Raw genomic sequence first — 17,313 nt, forward strand, 5'->3', positions numbered from 1 at the left:
AAAATAAGATTATCGTTGTTTCAACATAATAATAATATGTAACAAACATCAATAATAGTTGGTATGTATGGATAATAAATTATTGAAGTTATTATTTCCCTCTTCACTAGTTCATTACACATCACTCCAGACATCACAGTTGTCTCTGGATACATAATTTTCACCAAAAGGTTAGTCCCAAGTTAAAGTTAGAATAGATTCCATTAGACATTGAACAATAATGTAAAATAACAATCATTTCTCAGATCTATTAATTGCATTATTTGTTAAATATAACATTTGCAAAAACCTGAGTCTTGGGTGAAGTGGATTTTTTAAATGGTGTTTTCAGACGTAACGTATTTTCAATATTTAAATAAAAAAGATTTTAGATTATTAAATAATGTGTATTTAATAATTGTTATTGATATTGTACATGTATGTAGTCGGTGGCTAACCTTTCTAACGGGTTGATATTATATATAAGCAGCTATCTACATCACTAAATTAATCCTCATTATATTTGGGTTCTAACGCGTTTTAATTGAATTACATTTAATTACTCATTTATTTATATAGCTTTTATAATGTATGTACAAGCATCGGGAATTCTGAATGTAATCGTAGTAGGTATGTTTTCACAATCTAAGGATTAAGGGCGGATAAGTAAAGCTTTATTTTATATAGGTTTATTATTAGGGATGCACTTAAACATTTATATTATATTTGTCTATATAATAAATTATTAATTATGATAATGAACATAGATAAAGCTATAAAATACTTACAAATTAACATCGCCCACAAACTGGCACTGCTGAACGTCAGAGAGGAGAAAAATCTGAAAGAATAAAAAAAAATATTAAATGATTTAATAAATAAAAAATACTATGATAATATGATAACTAAATGGCTTCGAAATTCATAGACGTCAAACCGTAGGTACATTTATATTTTTACTTTATTCTATTGGCCGTGTCCCTATATCATTTCCCAATGAAATACACCTTAATGTAGTATGTGTAAATCAATTTATTTTATAAATGCTATAAAAAATCAGGTGTTATTAATTTTCATTGAATTAAAATTAACAAAATTAATATGGATAAAGTAATATCGATGAAAATTTACATTTAAATGCAGTAGTTAATTCCTACGTACAATAAAAAGTAAAAATGTAGCACATAAATATGCAAATTTTCCTGCAATTACATAATTTCAATAACGTTCTAACTACTTAGCGTTATTGCTATCGTGCAGCATACCAAAAGTGGAACTGTATATAAAACGAATAATTTATTCCCATTTAGGTACAAGCAAGTATCTTACATACCGACACTTTTGATTCTTGAATGAAATTCTACTTGCATAGTACGTATAAGGCAGTTTATGAAACATGAACGAATCACCGGTAAGTAACATTATAATAATTATTATTATCAGCACTCTTTAATTTAAATTACTTTATACATTTTTTTAAACTTAGAGATTTATGAATTTTTTTCTCATTTCTGCAAGATGCTATGCAATTGTTTGAAATACTTACCAACTGAAAATTATATCTTGAAACCGAAAAAAATATGTTTTAATATTAGAAGATATATTTTCTATGTGATAACAATGGTTATAAAATAGCAAACGTTGATTGAAGAACGAGTATCCAAATGTTTTTAGTCAAAACTGTCAAATTTTCGTGTAATAATGGAATCTGATCGTGTGTTAAGAACTACATAGTACATACATATTAGATAAAAATAAAAACAATTTTATATGTCTGTAGTTTGATGTCAAAGTAGTTCAGTTTTTTTTTTTTTTAACAAAACGCACTAAAATCCCAAATCTACATTTTCATTATGATAGGTACCCAAAAATGGGTAGGTACATAACTGGAAAAACATGATTGTCTCAAAATCACAATTTGTGATTCACATGTCGTGGATTAATTTATTTATGTAAAATGTCAATGTGTTGCAAGTCGAGAAATAGAGCACAACCACCAACTCACATTTAAAACGACTTTATTAAGCGTACAATTATTGCCCTCTACCGATGCATTGTGAAACTACCTACATAAAAACCAGTACAGTTAGAATACATATCTGTTAAAACTCGGCTTCTTACTAAAACAATAAAATTAATACAGATATACATTGAAATCATAGTACCGATACAATTTTAGGTGACTGCGTTTCGCGGTTATATCGACCGCAAAAGGTTAGTTGTTCTTACAACGGTGAGATGCTCTCATCCTCTACCGCGTTTTCACGTGGCGATTTTTGTCGTTAAACAGTGTGTTGAATGACAGTTGAACGTCAATAATTGATAAGTGAGAACCACATTTCAACAAAGTTGATGAACCTGTAAGTAAGTTGAATCGAATTAGGTTTACGTCCTTTATTCGAGTCAACTGGTTGCCTAGGCAAGTAACTAAAGTGATAACAACTCTCATCGGCACGTCCAACCCGTTTGTTTCACTTGACGCCATCTTGATTGAATCGATTCCTACGATTTATTGTTTAAAATTCAACAGATAGTTGAACGAAAAAAATCGTGGCGTATGCCTGTCTTGTAGGTATATGGTGGAACAACTTAATTTCGAACATGCGATTTTTTTTTATAGCGCAGCAATTAGGGAAGGAGAATTTGATTTTCTTCACGATTGCTATTATTGACGTTGAACCTATTGCATATATTTATCCCGACACTGCTCCGAATATGACTTGTTTTCTGTTAAAACTATCAACCCTCACACAAATTCGGTTAAACGTCAGATTAAATAAATTATAGTAAACCTTTTATTTTATTTTTTATACTGTCTTATATTCATTTCAAAAGCCCTGCGTTTTATTCAGAAGAGCTTTGCCGCCGCAAAGTAAGTGATCACTGGCTTCGGTATTTTTAGTTTTGTAAGCAAGAGGTCAGCGCGGGTCATATGTCAATTAGGGGACTTGTAATGCCTATCATTGCTTTAGCCGCATAATAAACTGCATGCCTTTATTGACTATCAGTAGTAAACTACAGTAGTAAATATTTCAAAGTATCGCTGTCTGAAAAAGAAAAGCGGATATTACCCACTGCACCCACTTCACAACGCATATTATTATCCTACTAGCATTTTGTAATTCTCAATAATAAAATTGTTAACTGCATAAAGCAACATCAACAGATGAAAGCATTACTATTATATTAGGTTATACACGTTACAAATAGTAATAATAAAATTACAAAGGAAGAAGAGATATAATTCGGGAGAACTAGACGATATCACTAATTCAGCTGCCTTTCGGACATTTTTTATCTCTTAGGTACCACTAAGTGACTTACATTATTATCAAACTGATATATAATAATTATGAAACACCTAAAAATCGAAGTAAGTAAGCCTTATTTATCTGTGTTATCCATGCCATTCAATTAAATTAATAAGGTCGGATGAAAATTAACATTTGATTATAAAATTGCATTACACTAAACGTTACTGGCATTATTGACATCAACTTTAAACTATGACACAGCTATTCAAATACGCCAGAGTACTCCAACATCATAAAGACACATAAACCAAAAAATGTCCGCGCAAATTTAAGAATAGTCGTCAATATATTTTTGTTTTGTTTGGAGTGGTTTTCGTACCACAGGAATGTATGTGAGAACAAACTTTTGAGTTTTGACTAACACTGAGGTTGACCCTTGAATGATTTTTGTATAGGGGGCCAATATTTCTAGCTAGGTTCGCCACTAAGGTTAAGTAGAGGAATATTTTTGTCTCGCTTCTTTAATTTTTCTATCTTAGAATAATAATTTCCCCTGACTTGCTTGCTCGCTGAGACCTCTCATCGGTCAGAATTAAAAAAATACTAGTCTACTTAACATCAGTGGCGTAGAAAGATATATTGCCCCCCAATACAAAAACCATTCAAGTGCCAACCCCAATGATTAAAAAAAGTTCAGTTGCAATTTATGTTTTATCTTCTTTTATTTGTTGCAAACGAAATACTATATAATGAAATTCATTAGAAACTATCGGAGTGAGGTTTAGGGCTTTTATCTGACTGGGCTCCAATGCTTTGCACACCTTGCGATAAGGTAGCTACGCCAATTATTTTCAACCTTAGTCAAGTGCCTACTACCTACACAGTAATATATTATTTCAATGAGATAAAATATGTGTTATAATTATTACTACTTGCCATTTCACTGATTTATATAAAACAAATCATTAGTCACATCTGTGAGGAAACTGGTAGAATAGGTCCAATTGTAAGCCGGATCAAAAATAATTTTATTTGCACCTAGGCAACAGGTGCATTGAATTGTGTCACAAAAGTAAATGCTTGTTTAACAGTACATATTGGCGTCTGCGAAGAGTATAATATGAAGAAAAAATATTTCTACACAAGTCCATTAAGCAAACCTCCACGCGTCCGCTAGAGATTGCTTCATCGTGGCCAATTGATCCGACGATTATGTAGGAATTATAATGGTGAATATACTGCGCGTGCTAGATGAAGATGGCTCGGCTAGACGCTGGGTGAAAGTGAACTCGGCCCGACCCACAAAAATGCAATATTCATTCGATGACTTATGTGCTGCGATGGCAAGGCGCGTGACTTGATAAACACAGCTCAGTATACTTTGCTCTCAAGGATATCTGTCAAAATTATACGAATACGACTGCAGGTTACAAAATGGCATTTACGTTAAACACATATATTTTTTCTAACCTATTTTTTGTAATGTAAATAAAAATGTAATAATAACCCATTTATTGTTGAGTTTATTTTAATGGTTATTAGGTTATTACTTTATACTTTTTTGATACCCGCACACGCTGGTTCATGTAGCATATTTAAAAAAAAAATGCATTATGATAAATAATTGTGTTGAGAAGTTCATGGCTGCGATTAGGTGCCTATCATTATTGTGAAACGGTGTATTATAAAAATGATTTATATTAATGTCCAAATTCGCGCATCATTGGAAGCATAACGATTGCTAGTATGTAAAGGCAGTGGCTTCTAATCCGCGTGCTTCAGGATCGATTCTCGGTGAGGTCACAATGTATTATGTATGTGTTCGAGTTCGTTTCACGTCACTACTACACTACTGTTTCACTTTACTATTGTCATTCTAAGTATTCTTTAATGTGTGTAATTCTATAGAATACACACTATAGTGTGTAATTTTCAATACTTACATTTTAATCTTAGATGTCGAATATTATTATTTATCGAGTATTTGCAGGCTGGTTGGGCCCAATCGACCTCGCGAACTTTATTTACTTTGGCTGTCGCAGAAAAAAAACAAAAAAAATGAAACGACAAGAGAAAGGTAGATTTTAAAATGTAATCAAATATTTGGTAGTGGATACTGGTATGTACAACATTTTAAAACACGGAAAATCGTACAATTTAAAACAGTGCAATATGGTATTTTTATAACCACTTATTGAGTGCAAAATACACAACATATGGCATTATTATTTTCAAATAAGTATCAAAATTCAAATGTATAGATTCAAATCAAAGATAATAAATAAATAAATCAACAGACATGAATGACATGATGGATTATAGTGAATTCTGACCATATTTATTTTGATTGTGAGATTTAGAATAGCGTTAGATTGATTTGGCAGCTCAATTACTTTAAAAAAACCTTTAGAAAATATTTACCCACAATCTCAACTAGATGATAATCAATTAAAGATTCAAATTGAAAATCAACGAGTGGGCTTTAACATTTAAAAAGCGATAAGTATATTTAATTTGTAGGTAGTTTGTAAAATGTGCATAATTGATAATGATTTTTACGATAATATAATACAAATATACACATGTAAAATATTGTTATAGCTTTAATAATATAATTTTTAAAGTGGTATGCAACTTTTTTGCGTCTAAGGTGATTATAAAATATTATTTTGTTTTACAAAAAATGGCATTGGTGAAATAATTTAAAACATAAAAAAATCCATTTAAAGCCACAACTTGCATAAGAAAATGATTTATAAATTTCTCACGGTGAGGCCAATCAGATACGGAAAGGTGCCGATTTTTTTTTTATTATTTAAGCATAATGTAATTGTAAAGATAAATAAGCAACTATATTATCTAAGTGAAACTTTAATTGATGAGAAGCCGCGGGCGAATGATGCGCTGGTCCAATCAATATATCATGGCCGAATAACAAATAATAATATCCAATGAGGCCATACAATATTGGTATCCGATATGGAAATTGGGAAAAGTGACTCTAAAACCAAATATGACAACGGTCACCTGTTTAGGCTGACATAGTTAATAATTAGTGGGGGCGTTTGCGCTATGGGTATAATATCTCAAGGAAACTGACCAAATCTAAACACATTTGCAACGAGTAGCCACCAATGGATTTGAGTTAAGATGGTATGGTGAAATAAGATACTTGTACCACTTTTAAACCGTGTGTTTCTACGTTTCTTTAATAATATAGATTAGAAATTATTGATACACAAAATTTACCAGATTGCAATGAAAACTACTATAGTATTATTACTTAACCCCTCAGGACTATTGCAAATTTTAATTCCCTGTTGTCTGAGGTATGATATACCTATTTCAAGCATGTCCAACACGTTGATCGCGATCGACCAGTCGATCATTTTAGATAGATTTTGGTCTATCATACCCATAGGAAATGTGCCGTGAAAATTTTAAAAGCGTGTACATTCATTTGTAGTATTTGTACATATATGTCATTTTGTACGGGAACCATTAAATATTCCAATTTGTAATTCCTAAATCAACTGACGTGAAGCAATTTTTAAATTAACCATAACGAAGCCCGTGAGACCTCGGCGTATTACTTGGTTCGTATTGTATTACCGACGGCCCGCCGCAGGAGTGAGAGAAAGAGCATATTTGCAGTAGGCTCTTTACAAAGTAGGATGATAGTTTGACGATGAGTGCCCAAAAATAATACTTTTATATACACGTACATACATAATACACGTTTAAGCTGAAGAGTAATAATGAGAATGTGGTAGTTCACTACCAGTTTTGATATTTGATAGTAGATAACACCCTATTTGAAGTTATGCATGCCTGGTATGTCTTATATAACTATATTGTAATTGACAGTATGACCTACTTAGGTACAATATAGATTTCATTAGGATTGATAATATTTGCTTGACAGAAGAAAATGTGCCAACCATTTATATAAATTCGTCAGCTGAATGTAGCTGAATGAACTATCTGCGTGATTTTATCTTTTAATGTAAATTAAAATCAAAATCGTACTTATCACATTAGGAAATGTCAATATCATATACATTAAAAAAATCATGATTTTCTAGTCATTGTCATTGTGATACATTTTATACCATAGTTTTGTTGTTTACGTTTACATCGTAAGGTTACATTATAGGTAATCTACGCATTATCATTTTAAACATACTCGTACCATTAAAAATCGAAAGATAAATAAAAATAATATGTCAAAATTTACTTTCCGTTTAATTTATTACAAGGTTGAATTCACATAATTATTACTTACTTATCTAAATTTTGCAATAACATTGAAAGTCTATCTATACACTTTCATAATCATTAAGACAATTTAATTATTGTTTATAGTTTGATTTACCATCGAAAATATCATTGAAGTCGTTAATATGATACACATGAATTAGCGTGTTCATCTCCCAGTTTGGCACCCCGTGCCTAGAAAGTTGTCAATCAAGTGCGCTTTGGGGGACACGTCGCGCAGTGGCGGCGCACTGGTAGTGCGGTGTGGCAATTTAGTAGCGGCCCGTGCAATGCGAGCCGAAGGGGTCAAAGGCGTTCATACTACAAGCCAGCCACACCATTAGATATTGACTTATTTATGCCGATACTAAACACACAGCACGTGAGATCATATTACTTTAATCAAACTGTGAATATTTTATTGAGATACAACATTTGTTAAGACGGTTCGATTGTCATTGCAAACCGCAGCATAGATATTTACGAAGTGCATGAAAAATACGAGAAACTAAAAAAAACGATTCATTGTGGGATAAGCCGTGTGTAGTCAAATGGGCGTAAGGCACGCATCACTCGGTGTAGTCAAAATGGTCACCTATAATATTACACCCTTCACATCTTAACTAAACAGTCACATGTCAAAATATACTTATGAAGACATACTTGACACACCTGAATATACATATCTAGCATTTTAGTTAGTGTGGCAATTTAGGTACATTGATACAAATGATAAACCATTTTTTCTATGAAGATGGGTATGTTCGCTATGCGAAACCTTCTACACCAAGTATCTATATCTACCTTCAAGTAGGCTCTAGTCTACTATCCAGTATCAAAACTGGCAGTGATCTATACTCATTTCAACATTTTTCAACAAAACAACTTGAAACAACTTGAACAAAACGTATTAAATACGGCTGAGGACACTGAAGCGTTACAAGTTAAACAACACTCTTGTCTTTGACAATCAATTTTTTCCCATTCGTCGGGGAAATGATCTGATTTAGTATTTTGTGTGTACTTATTGCAATATTCTCCTACGAGACGGTAAGGGGAAACTATGCCTCAGTTTAAGTCATGGTGTTTGACACCTTCTCTTTCTATCAGGTCGTAAGTGATACAAAACGAATCCAGTGATACGGGGTCACACGGGCTTCTTCGTGGTTACTTCGAAAATGAAATTTACGTAAGCTGGGGAAATCAAAATAGGGATGGTTAATTCTTCCCTTTCAAAATCTTTAAATGTTATAATATTATATTACAACTTAATGTATACTCTTTTAACATTTTCAGGACTCAATTCATATACGCCTATGGTCAGTGGCGCACCCAGGAATTATTATTGGGGGGGGCCCAAGAAGGAGAATGTAAATTAGTCCCATAGGCTCTTTTTCTTCTTCACATAAATATTTTTACTTATTTTCACAATACATGGCGATATACATAGGGACATTTTCAACTAGTTGAAAATGTCCCTCTGAGGCGGACGAAACCGGTCCTAATCTATTTAATAAAAGTGGAATAAGTACTAAAAAAAAAATACGTTTTATTAAATTAAAACAACAATACAATATTTATTCCGAATTCCACCGAAAAAAATGTTCTTTTGATTTACACCACCACCGTAGTGGGTGTAGTCGTTCTTTTCGCAGAATGTTGCAGATTTTTGGTATTTTAATATTTAGGTTCCAACATATTAATTGAAAATGGACAAAAAAAGTATTATTGCCTTTAAATTATACACAACCTACTCAATACAACACAGCCTTATATCTCGTTTATCGGTCTTTTGTCTATTGCACTCGGTGTACCTACACCATGGCCCCCACATCCTGAAACGGGCCCTCAGGCTAGGGCAGTGGTCAGCAAACTGCGGCTCTTTGGCCCTTTGAGTGCGGCTCTGCCACAGATGCTCTCTGTCATATTTGACATGGCTATAGTAAGACAACATCTTTTTGACTACGTGTTTAAGCCGTGAACTAACATGCTCCGCCCATTTTTACCTGCAATTCCATTATAAACTAACAAGCTCCTCCCATTAAGTAGACAACAGCGCCTAGAAGCGTAGCCAAGAAGATGTTGTCGTACAATACAAAGAAGAAGCAAAGAAAATGGAAGAGGATAACCGTAAATGTAATGTTGAGTAGACCGAGACTTCGCGTTTATTCAAAACTTAAATGGCTTCCCGACCTGTATTTATGTGTCGGGAAAAATTGACGCATTCAAATTTAGAGAGATACTACAGCTAAAAACTAGTAATTTTGCGCTAAATATTCTGTCGATGATGCAAGGAAGAAAGCAGCTGAGGAGAAGAGTCAAGAAAAATAAAGTTCTGTATTTAATTAGGTACTGAATAAAATCTTTCAACAATGTTAATATTGCAAGTTTTGTGGTTAGTAAAAAGATTTCCAAGAGAGGAAATCAAGAGTAAATTGAGAAATCGATTTATTGATGAGAACCTGGAATCGTGCTTAAAATTAAATCATCAACATACGAACCTGACTTACCCAAACTTTACAAGGAGATGCAAGGCCATTATTCACATTGAAATTGTCAGTCATTGTCATGATTCAATTGTATGGATACCTTACTTACAATTTAATTTTTATTAATAAATAAGATCATTATTACGTATGATATTCAGTTTTATTCAGTGTACCTACCTATAATTTAATTAGGACTTTAACTAAACTACCTACGTATATAATTTAAGTTTCAGAAATTTGGCTCTCAAAATAAATCTCAATCGTTGTACTGTTGATATTTGGCTCTATTGACTAATGAGTTTGCCGACCACTGGGCTAGGGTATTTGACGGGCCCCCTATCCACCGCTTAGATTAAAGGCAGTGTGAAACACTACATTAACGTTTTTCAAATTGTGTTTTAGTTCAAATTGAGGGTACTTATACAGTGAATTATTGGCGATTTTCAGTACGTCATCTACTTTAATAATGGAGCTGTCGACACATAATAATCAGAAAATATATTGGACATTTATATAAATTAAAATGTTCATAGTTATGAAATATAATAGCGCCGCAGGCGACTTTTTTACTATTAAAGCTAATTTATGATATGTGTTTATCTCACTTATCTGGTCAACCCGACACGCCGGGCCCCCCACAGCCCGGGCCCCCAGGCTAGACCTGTCAACCCTCCCCAGCCATGACCTATTATACCACTCCGGAATTCGGGTGGACACCGAGAATTTCATTAGGGAACGGGTTTCTAAAAAAACCTGACATTAGTGTTTCGAAATTTTTGTATTAGAAATTAAAATCTAAGAAATATTACTAAAAAGGGTGCTGGAGAATTACAAATCATTTTTTGCCGTGTTGTTTGTCTAAGCCCAAGGTATAGTTTATTGGCTTTCGATTTCAATATGTAAAATCATTCTGATGATTTTCATATTTTGGGGGGGGGGCAAGGCCCCCTAGCCCCCCCCCCCCCTGGGTGCGCTACTGCCTATGGTGAGATGGACGTGTTGGACATGCCTCTTCTATACGGATACAAGTCATCGTAAAATTAAGCAATTTCCCTATGTATTACATTTAAAAAAATATATGTATAAACGGTTTGCTATCTCTGTTGTACATATATATAGGTACTAGTTGGGTTATACACAACATAAAGCTGAGATCACAGTGACTCTGGGCGACCCAACGGATGAAGTGTCGAGCTTGGCCAGGATGATAAATGGCTCGGCTTATTAACTGCGAAGGTAGGTGGCGCTGCGATACCGTGGACCTGTCACTGTTTGAGAACATTATAAGATTATTATAATATACAGATTTTGTACCATTTTGGAGATTGACCACTGTGACTGGTGATCGATGATCATCGCGGCTTAACCTTGAGGTCGTAAAGAGAAGAAATCTAACTTCATTATATTGTAATGTCGCTATAAACACCATTGAGTTTGATTGACAGTCGACTAGACGTGGGAACGGCTGTTTTAATATTATAGTGCTGCCAGCGGAGATTATAATATATACTTTGATATTCGTTATTAAATAAATAACGATATCAAAAACGTTTGCATATTTAAAACATTCATTAATTAATAGAGTAACACAGCAGAACAGATTAGGTTTATGTATTTCATGGTTAATACAAATTCATTAAGCAAGCAATTTTTCATTTTATATGATACCTATATAAAACATACAAATTGGATAGGGAAGGATATGTGAAGTAATAGTTTTCTAAAAATATAAAATGAAAATGGCTAGGACACAGACCTCGAAAAACAAGCAATCACTGAAAAAATATAGTCATTCAGTGTAAACCAAGAAATATAAAACGTCCGAAAGTTATGCCAAATTAAAAACAGTTCATCCTTGCAGAAATACGTGGCAATACAACACACAGGTCTAAGTGGAATACAATATGCTTGGACAGGATGAAGATCCATAATGAGTAGATATGTACAAATAAGTTATAACATAATATTCATGTTTATTAGGAATTATAATATACAACTAATGATTTGTTTAAAGAAATACTTTGCAGACAGACTTAACATAAATGTAAATTGATTTATAAACCCAAGATGGTTATCTACATTCTGTCAGAATAGCAGCAGTAGATGCGTATTATCGAGAATTCCGTAACATTAATGAATTAAGCTAGCACATACTTAATAGAATATATTTTACAAAATGTAAAATAGTAATTTTATTAAACTGATTATAATTACAATGTTGAACCGCAAGTCGTGTAATTTCGTTGCTGGATGTTTCTACGTTCCTATAGAAGTATATTATACTAACCATTATATCATTCCTTAATTGAAAAAAAAGAAGAATCCTCCAAAGAATGTTTAAAGTTTAAACAGGCCGAGTAGAAGAAAAAACTTTTTCATAATAATAATCAAACAATGTAACTTGTTAATCAACGGAAGGTTAAACGTAAATATTTCGAAAATGTAGCCAACAATCTTTTGTTTCGAATAATTTCGTAAAACATCATAAAAGTCAACCTCAACTCAGCTGAAAGAAAAACTAAAAACATCTTGAATTGTTTACGAGAGGCTGTTAAGTTAGATTAAGAAAAATAATATTGTTCGCAGAGAATGGCGAGTCGAGAATAAAACTAAAAATAAAACTAGGTAGGTACTATAAAACTAAAATTGAAAGACTAAAACAGAGTTATACACTTTTATTTGACCTTTGTTGTATCATTGCAAAGATCCATTTAAAATGCGGTAAGTGACTTGATACTTATAAAATTATTCTGAAGAATGCATAAGAAACCATCAAACTATCTTCAAAGGCTTTTGCTTTAAGTTGAAACTAGTTTTTAGAGACATTTTATACGGCATATTTTGAAGCTACATAAGTGTGCTCAAGTAACTTTTTCTTCTAACAATTTCGATACAGTTCAAATCCAGCCTAGGCCTCCATTCTCCTAGATCTTCAACAGTCTCCACAATAAGCACCCCCAACACGTTCACATTTACTCAATCGATTCAACGGGACCGTGCTCTTTCCACCTGAGTATTCTTGTCGATGCTGTTCACTGTTTGTATATGAGTATATGTCATGTAGTTACCTATCGTAATAACAATAACATTTACAAATAAATATTACTGCTTTCATAGATTTCTTGACAGTATTTTTTACTTATCAAACAAAGTTTATACTGTCGTCAATGGATACCTCAATTTAGTGTTACACAATCGGTGTTCCATCATATTATACTCAGCGTTAGCCAGATAAACATTTTGGTATAATCCTTATATGGTTTATAAAAAAATACACAATTCGTTATTTGAGAGTTAATGGATAAAAAGGTTAACTGTGTGTATAAAAAACTTCACGAGTAGATTTAAGTGAGCGTATCATCAAATGTGCAAAAAAACACGCCGTCGATACAGAAAATGTGCAAGGCGATGCAACTTGAGATGCACTTCTGCATATGCCAATGTAACACCTGATATGGCAGATGGCCCATTAAAAATAGCACGGGAAATTGAACCAGATACTCGTAACTTGTCAGCAAAATGCTACGCCATTTTCAACAAAATTGTGTAACTTACTCGTATACTAAAAAAATAATTTAGCTACTTACTAATAAAAAATAATGTACCTACCTAACATTTATAGATTAATATAAATAAGTAACCTGACATAATTTAATACATTTTATAGCATTTTGTTAAGAGTGTTGCAAAAGTACGCTCAAAAACCTTTCAAATCTCGAGACAAAGAAAACGGTGAATGGTAGCAGTAAAGTTTCAAATACTATAAAACTGAAATTAAATTTTATTATTAATAACAACAATAAAAAAATGTCGTTAAAATACAAAATCTGACGGGCTGAAATGAAATTGGTGACAAGGTTGCAACTACATATTATTGCCTTTCATTATGCTTACATAAATACGTAATTTTAATGTTAACGAACGAAATTTCAATCAAATTGTGTAATGTATTTACATACGTTATAATCGGAGAACATTCAAATTACGCTAGAGAAGTGTCATAATTATTGGCAAAGATAATTGTGTATAAAATAAATAGCCCCTAGGCAGGTCATGCAATGTTTAGAGGCAGCACATTCTAACTAAGGGCTGTAAATAAAACAAGGAAAGGATATAGCCTCAGATCAAATTAGATAAACAAACGTGGTGTTTCTGTAGAAAGATGCTACAAAAAAGTTTGCCTTACAATTTAAGCCAATTCTGAGAATTGTAATGCTGAACAGGTTAGACACGTCATGGTGGTATTTTTCATAACGGAGAATTTTCATCACACTTCTCTGCCAGTCAATGTAATTTAATGGTATACCTACTAAAAAGTTACTTCGACTTAAATAGTAGGTATTTGGGTGTAGTAGGTATTTTGTAATAATAAAAAAAAACAGTTTTAAATAAAAAATGGGAAGGGCTGCATTTTAATTCTGCTCAGGGCGGGAATTTGCCCAAGGACATTACTGTTCACAGTATATATTATTGTGTGCGTCAGGTTAATCTAAAATCTGAATTCGTGATTTATGTAGGTATTAAATTTGAACCTCAGTGGAAAGTAAACTTTAGAGATGTCAAATGATAAACTACGGTAGCAGCCAATGGAATAACAAACGTTTACAACAGATAATAGATAATATTTTGAATAGTAAAGTTAGACCAGGTGGATTCGTTCTTTTAGAAATAAAATAGACTAGTTTTATGTTAATGTAGTGGCGTACTCCAGCAAGACTAAAATCAAAACAAAAACAGACAGAGTATAAAATGGAGTGAACAATAATTTCAAAATAATCAACAAAGATAATAATGAAAGCACGAAGCCCGCGGTTTTGCAGGAGAGCACGTGTGGTTCGCAGAAACGTAGAGCATACATCAAAATAATCCTCTCCTCGCTGTTACCAATGTACAGGTACCACTTTGTTATTTTGTGTCGGGTTGGTTGTATCCAGGTATTTTAGTTGCACTTAAAAACCGCAGTGCTACGATGGTACTTTTGATACACTCGTAAATGCATACTCGAACGAATCTTACCTAAGTATAATGGCATATCAAAATAGCAAGGTAAACACAATCATTATTTACCGCCCAACATAAAAAATCTCTATGGCTATACATTCGTTTCGTACGATGGCATGATCCTACATTTAGAGTATTTAGAGATTAGCAATCTGCACTTTTAGATACGTACCTACTAATTACCAAAATTATCTAGAAAGGTCTAATCTAATCTAGGCTCAACCGATGTAACATTAGAAGTAATCAAACTAGGAACCCCGTAGTATATACTGCAGCATTATTCAACAGAAAGTACGAAAGCTGATAACAAAAAATATTATTTTCATTTATACGAAACGAGCGAAAATTTGCCGCCTAACACAAAACACGCGCATAAAAGAGGTACCTATACTCATCTGCTTGATTATATTATGTAAAAATAAGTAAATTCACTATAAGCATTTAAAATTCAAAAGAAGTTCTTTGGGGACATGCGAGAAAAACAAAGTTTTATGACGTTGCTCTATATATCCACCTATATAAACACCTGACGATGTATTATGCTATATATCTATAGTGAACGCCATTTACAGCGACTCCATTTGTTATTCCAGAAACAATCCCGGAACATTTTTGAAGGGCGGCGCTAAGGCACAGATAAAGTATGTGGGTCATAACCCACACGTAGTTTTTTTTAAACTTGTTTTATTATTGACATTACTATTGTAATTGTACCATAAATAGTAGCATAAAACTACTAACATAGTCAATGGGTCTAATATTTGATGGCAATTCTTAGAGTCAGGAATGATTGTTATATTTTTTGATGGATGGCAAATACGTGATATTCTTTTTACGCGGCCTAGAGATCCGCGATAGTATGCGTAAAATGTAAGAGGCACTCCCGGAAGAAAGCTCAGAATGCATTTATGACGAGTTTTATCATCTCTCGCGAAGAGCATCAGCGTAGATTTCAAAGACAAGTGCCACGGAACGAAACATAAACACTAGGGAGGCTGTTAAAGTATTTATGAGGAGATTATTGAAATTAAAAGCGCAAACTGAGTGGCCAATGTGGAAGGTGGAAAGTGCCACTCCATTGCGCAGCAATGAACATAGTCATAAGACAGTCATACATTATTCTGCATACGATAAAGCTTAATCTATCTTTCAAATACGAGTGATTGGATTATCATTAGGTATAAGTTCTTATTTAATTACTAATTAGAAATCTATTATGTGTAACTAGTCTAAATTACACAGGAAAACTACAAACAAATCCAGGTGTAACATTTAGTGAAAAAATTTATATGCCGATTGCATTTACCATTGTCAATTATTTCATACCATTTCTGTATATAATAAGCACTCCATCTATTTGTCGACAATACATTTATGTAGGTACTCTAGTAGTCTAGTAAACAAAATGTAAGTACCTGAAAGTTGAAAGTTGGGCAAGAGGCTTATGTACTATTCCGCGTAAAAAGTTAAGAAAAACCTCCATTTTCTTACGACGCATATTTGACTTTTATTTTGTAAATTATTAAGATTAAGACGCAAAGCTTTTTTTTCATTGCGTACGTGGGTATCTAAGTACTATGATTAATTATTATTCATATGCTAAAATTCATGCACGTTATATCGACAGTATAACCACTGTTTTTACCGTTTCGAATAAAAAATACATGAAATATGAACTCTAAAATGTTGGCATAGCATTCGAAAAAATGGAAGGCAAGGTTTGCACTTTTTGCTCGACAACACGCCCGGCTCTTGAAGGAACGAGTTGCCATAAAAAATATTCACGATCAAAACTGCGTCTGGCAAATTTCAGACTGTCGTAAAGCACACGCTTTTGTTTTTGCTTCACTTCCTTCGCACATTTACTTACTTTGCCAACCAGAGAACGCGTTTTTCTCGATCTTTCATTATTGTTCTACATTCAAAGTGTGAACTTTACTCATTGATTTGGTGAAACAAAAGATAAGCGTCAGAAAAAAAACTAGAAGCAAGTTGTAGAGTTAAAATTAATAAAAAGTTTAAACACATTTTGATGATGAATATTATAAGTTTCTGCGTTTACTCAGAATGAGTACTTACTTAAAACTTGATATGAGTAATTATATTTATGTCTAGGAAATAGACTTGGACACAACACACAACTCACAATATTTTAAGTAGGTACTTAATAGGAAAAATATTGTTAAAGGTTTTAAAAAAAAACTTTTAATTTAAAGTTACCGCACTGACTAGCACTACTATCTTTATCCACAATTCAGAGCCACGGCCTGAATATAATAGTCGGTGTCGGTCTTGTTGTAAACTAACGTTGAAAAACAATATGTGTATTTTCC

The 17,313-nt window shown here is 32.9% G+C and overlaps 1 protein-coding gene across 2 annotated transcripts in view; it reads right to left on the reverse strand.

Moving 5' to 3' along the window:
* The window catches only part of Sema1b (Semaphorin 1b), a 467,015-nt gene that overhangs the window by 87,358 nt on the left and 362,344 nt on the right, over positions 1-17,313 (reverse strand). For both annotated transcript variants that reach the window (XM_085947394.1, XM_085947395.1), the window contains one exon: positions 768-820. The gene's annotated coding sequence lies outside the window, so the exon portion shown is untranslated. The remainder of the gene's footprint in view (positions 1-767; positions 821-17,313) is intronic.

Source organism: Rhyacophila brunnea, unplaced genomic scaffold (assembly GCF_057557595.1).
Source record: "Rhyacophila brunnea isolate RB1 unplaced genomic scaffold, BYU_Rbru_1.0 scaffold_2, whole genome shotgun sequence".
Taxonomy (NCBI): domain Eukaryota; kingdom Metazoa; phylum Arthropoda; class Insecta; order Trichoptera; family Rhyacophilidae; genus Rhyacophila; species Rhyacophila brunnea.